The 5,653-nt window shown below is 42.4% G+C and overlaps 1 protein-coding gene across 1 annotated transcript in view; it reads left to right on the forward strand.

Annotated features, from left to right (window-relative positions):
- The window catches only part of LOC106809671 (rho GTPase-activating protein 12-like), a 92,058-nt gene that overhangs the window by 6,148 nt on the left and 80,257 nt on the right, over window positions 1-5,653 (forward strand). The window lies entirely within an intron of this gene.

Raw genomic sequence — 5,653 nt, forward strand, 5'->3', positions numbered from 1 at the left:
ATATAGTATATATATATATATATATATAATATATTATATCTCACCAGACAAACCCTTGCAATATTTTATCAGCAACACATCCTGGAGAATGACTTACGGTTGAAAGTTAGATATGCTATATATATGTGAATGACTATTTACTGAGGCAACTCACCATTTTACAACGATATAAACCTCTTCAATATAGAGATACATCATCATTGCTTATACTATTAATAGCAGGTGCCAGTAGTAAAAATGTCTAATCGTAATTAACCGCCCCATGAGGTTGAGGAAAACGCATGACGACTTGGCAATAAACCTGCAGTACCGCCACACTACGCACTCCTTTCGGCCCGAAAAAACTCGAAAGAGGCCATCGTCGTGCGCTTTCTCAAAAGAAACAACATGGCAGAAGGCCGAGGAGGAATGCTGAGTGGCGAAGGCGAAAAACACTGCTCCTTCATGCTGTAACGTATATGATCATACCACATACACACGCGCGCACGCGCCACGCAACACACACACAGCACGTACAACACGACACGCACGCAGCACGCACACGGCGCGCGGCGACCAACACAGTCACAGACACAACATACATCCACACGCACACGCAACGGCACGCACACAACACACACTGCTCGAGTGACGGACGATTTTGGTGCCATTATGGACAAAGTATTTACTGCTATACATGTCAACAGCTTACTTGTGCTGTTAGTAGGTCAGCGGCGAAAAGGTCACATTGAAACATTCAAATAAGAAAAACAAAATCAGACTAGACATAAGAACTTACATCGAGTTGAGAACGAATTAATATGGGCCCTTGAACAGGTTAGACACTTAACTATTTAGATATAAACTAGTCCACAGGACTCAAGTAAAAAAAGAAAAAAATGTACACTAAGATAAAATAAATACACATATCTAAAAAATAGTTCACTGACAGAGGACTCATTATAAAAACGCAAAACGAAACGAGGCATGAATAGAATATAAATAGCGGGAAAGAGATAGGTGGTAGGGGTACAAGAAAGTACCTATCTGACATAAAGAAACAGAGAGAGTACAGAGGAGTCATCTCCAAGAAAGGATAACAAGGAGATAGAGTCAACAGAAAAGGATATATAGATAAAAAGACATTCAATATAGTATAAAAAATAATGATAAAACTATATATTATATAAGATTATTATATTATTAAAATTTTAATTCAAAGAAAATAATATTACGGCACTACTTTGAAATGAAGAAAAATCTAGTGCATCAGTCACATTATACAACATATTTATATACTACAAAACAATTATTTTCCCCAATCGAGCCTTTGTATCGCATATCAGCGTAAATGACCTATGGCGCAGGATAGTCGGTGAGAAGGTAAGATGCATGACGACAAAATAATAACACAATATGAAGCAATGTCAGACTGGACACAGCTGGACTATACAGGACCATAAGCATGACGTAAAATCGGTGATAAGAAGAAAAAAGCAAGTATATAGTATCAAATAGAATATAGTGAAATATCTAATGGGAGTATCGCATTTAAACTAATCGCAATGCGAATAGAATGCGCGCGCAGTTGACACTGTCCGGTCTCACTGCTAACAATGTCATCTAGCATCATACGAAAGAGAAAAGAAAAACCGTAATGAAATTGAAATCAGAGTAGAAACAAAAGATAGAAGGTAGACAAGAACTATACTAAGGAGCGAAAGCCTGAATCTGGCCAAGTACAACGATAACGTGAACGTAGGCGATGGAGCACGATACAACAGTAAAAAGAAAAAATAAAAAAAAAAAAAACACAAAAAAAAAAAAAAAAAAAAAAAAAATAAAAAAAATAAATAAAACAAAAACAAAACCAGATGCAAGATAGCAATGATGAGACAACGTGCAACAAAAGCAAACAAAAAAAGATGCGTGGTGCAGTCAGATCGCACGATACACACGTAGCCGCGTGGTAGTGCACATAGCAGTTGCGGTAGTGCACCAAATACACAGTGACCGTAAGCGTAGAGAAATAAGGCCACGTAACCGTGTGATGCAAGTACACGTGCGCTAGAACGTAGCAATAGAGAACACGTACAACGACAAAGTTAAATGCAATGATTATTATTTATAATTATTTTTTATCTATATTCTGTGCGTGGCGTCGTGACAGTAACACGTGCGGGCAGTGGTGAAGATGCACGACAACGTAGCGATGTAGTGCGTGCGTCGATAACGTGTGTGATGCTGCCACGATAACACGATTGCGGAAGCGTGCAGTACGTGTGCCTACACGTGACGTGCGAATAGGGCACTGTTACACGTACGTAGGCGTAATGACACGAATACAAATGTGCAGTAAAGAACGTGCGAATGTGTGTGTACGTACCGTGGTGACATACAACGTGCCTGCGTGCGTGGTGCATGTACAGGGCGTGCGTACGTGGGCACGTACACGTGTGTGCGTGGCGTGCGTGTGCACGTACACGTGCGCTGCGTGGGCACGTTAGCACGTAGTTGGCGCGTGGGCGTGTGCGCCGGTACACGCCTGCGTGCGCGGCGTACGTGTGCACGTACACGTGCGCGCGTGCGTGGGTGCGTGGTGCACTTCTTCACCTCTTTGATCGCCACACACCATTTTCAATTCTCAGTTCTGGGTCACTGCGCGCCCCACTGTTTTCGTGAACAGGCATGGTCCTTGCATTTTCTTTTTTGCTAGGATCTTTCTGCTTGCCCCCCTCGGAAGCATCATGCGCTTTAGCAGTTTCCAAACGGATAGTTTGTAGTGCCGGTGAAAAAACTACCAGGACATACAGGCCTGCACCACAAGGTCATCACTCTTGGCTGGGTCATACTTAGCCACGCGTTATGACGATTTCACGCTGGCTGGACGCACGGCATCTTTTCGTTCTTATCATAGCACGCTGGCCATCATTTCTCTCTCCTGCGATTTACGTTTGTGAAGGTGGAGGCGCAGCGCCGGTCAAATACTTCCACATAACACCTTGATGTTAGTAGTTATACTATGGCATAATTATGTTACCTACTATTAGCTTTCAACTACTATTTGTATCACTGCTTGCAAAGTAACACACGATGCGATGTGGTTGCGATGTAAATACCTTGCTATTAGAGCGTACATAACTGATTAGTTGAGTCATGTTCTAGCATCAGACGTTTGATTCTATGCACAGCCTGTCAAGCGATCGATCCTTAGACTGGGTTGGTCGCGTCCCATTGTTTTTACAATGGTTGTACTGCCTAGTAGGGGTCTCTAGATGCTTAGAGGGGAAACTTTGTTATATGGGACGAGTTATATATAGCTCTTTGGATCTTGGATGAGAGACCGCTGCCGCAGTTAAAATCGCATGGGAAATTAGGGACGGTGAGGGACGGCGAAATATATAACTAGTCCGCCGGAACTAACTGCCGGATGGCGAATCTACTAGTTCCTTCGATTTTTTACTAGTCGGACATATATATATATATATATATATATATATATTATATATACAAAAATACCTGCTAAAACTGTCAGTGTAACTGTTGTTATCGTCGACGTCGTCGTCGTCGTCGTCGTCGTTGTTGTATTTCTTTGTACCAGGCTTTTATTAAACGAGCAAAATGAGAGAGGTTTGTCAGGGTGAAAGCTGTACCAAAACACTCACTTTTACCCTCATTCTTTTTTGAAGGATTTGCTGGTAATAACGAAATGGCGGAGGTTTGGCTAGAGGCTAAATCAATTCAAAAACAGCACTTTAATTATTACATTCCTTCTATACGAGGACATGTTCATGAAATCGAATTGTGGGCGGGGATTGTCTGATGAATGCCGTAAACAGGAACCGCTTTCATCGGAATTCTTTCCATTATTAATGCTTCGTTCTGACAGAAACAGACAACAAGGGATGCGTTTACTGATGAGTTCTGGTTTGATGGGTTACGAGTTCGCATGCATGGGAGAGGAAGTCCAGGGAGTATAGGGAGCGAGCTGCATGAGAGAGATAGGCTGGAATCGGAATGAGTGAATTAGGGGAATGGAAGCCTGGGAGGGGACGATCGATCGGCTGGATAGGGAAGTGGAGGACGGAAGGAAGGTAGAGGAAAGCGGAAAGGGACGAGATTTTGATAGAAGGATGGGAAGAAAAGATGAGAAATGGAAATAATTTCGCTGCATCTCTACAATGAAATCTACATCAGACGCCAGCCTCGTTTGATCAGTGAAAGAGCCAGTATTAGACGTAACAGTGTGTGCTCTCTTACATACCGTGGCGTCGCCTTATCTCAATCCCAGCTATTTACTTACCCTCCAATTAGCCGGCACACAATTCTTGCCCTCTTACTTTTTGAGATCTGCATATATAAATTATTCATAGATTGGTATAGTCTATACTCAATCAACCCGACGAGGTCATTGTGTCAGTGGAGCTACCCAAGTATTTTATCATATGATTTCTATACGAATAATTTATAATGTTACTGGCGTCCCCTTGTGTGTGGAATTCTATATGAGTTTTCCATGAAAAGTAGCGTAACTATATATATATATATATATATATATTAAATATATATATATATATAATATAGATGTCAATGTGGATCATTTTCTTTGTAAAGTGACTGAGTGAACAGTGTTAGTAGAGTGCTTTAAAAAATGGATTTCTTTATAAATGCAGTCACGTACACTTTCGTGTGAAGAAGGGGTGCAGGTTGCAGATAGTTGCCATTAGCGTTGGACCGCTGGCTGCATCATGACCGCACCGTGTCATGGAAGGGCTTCCCGCTTCAGTGGTGTAGCTTTGATGGGCGACGGAATGCGTTATAAGCGAATGAGTTTCATTAGCTATCGATTGACCTGCGGAGTCGGCTGGGTCCATGAAGTAGGCTTGCCACATTGTTTGTTCCGAGCTGGGTGATGGGAGAAGGCTGTTGCTGTAGCCGTGGGCAGGCCAGAGTGCCCACTAGCTCGTGAAAACGTAATTAAAGGAGGAAATCAATTGGTGATGAAGGGGCGTTGTTAAGCGGTCGCTTAATTGTGTATTGATCTCGCTTGTGCGCGCGACGAGCTGTGCTTCTCTCTATATATATCACGGTTGTCTCACGCACGTACCGCATGTACACGCTCATACACGCACGCATACATGGTTGCTGCTTCCACTCCTCCTCTTCCTTCGTCTAGTTCGCGCTCTCTCCCTCTCCCTCTCTCTCTCCTTCTCTGTTTCTCTCTTGCGCTGCCTCTCTTTCTCTGTCTATCTCTCTCTCTCTTTCTCTTTCTCTCTCTCTTCCCCTCCCCCTGTCTCTCTCCCCCGTCTCTTTCTGCTTTTTCTTCATCTTTTCTCATTCGTAATTTATCTCCCTGCTATGTATCTGGCTATGGCTGGCTATTTCCGGCACTCTGTCATTATTATGGGAGTGATGACGTTTAGTCTAGTTGCGGGCCGTATCCTTTCAATAGTGAACCAAGAAATTTTTAATAGTTCAAGTTTTTTTTATTGGATATGCTATTCATTATCCCATGTCGTGGAAGATGTTTAGCTTTGTTGGCAGCAACGCCAACTTTGGGGAACATTTTAATTAGCTAATTTGCATAATTAACATGGCCAAATAACACTTTTTAACACTAAATCAGTCTAGAATCCCATGTGGTGGATAGCTCTTTATCTATAGTAGCGTTGAC

The sequence above is a fragment of the Priapulus caudatus genome, unplaced genomic scaffold (genome assembly GCF_000485595.1).
Source record: "Priapulus caudatus unplaced genomic scaffold, Priapulus_caudatus-5.0.1 Scaffold375, whole genome shotgun sequence".
Taxonomy (NCBI): Eukaryota; Metazoa; Priapulida; class Priapulimorpha; order Priapulimorphida; family Priapulidae; genus Priapulus; species Priapulus caudatus.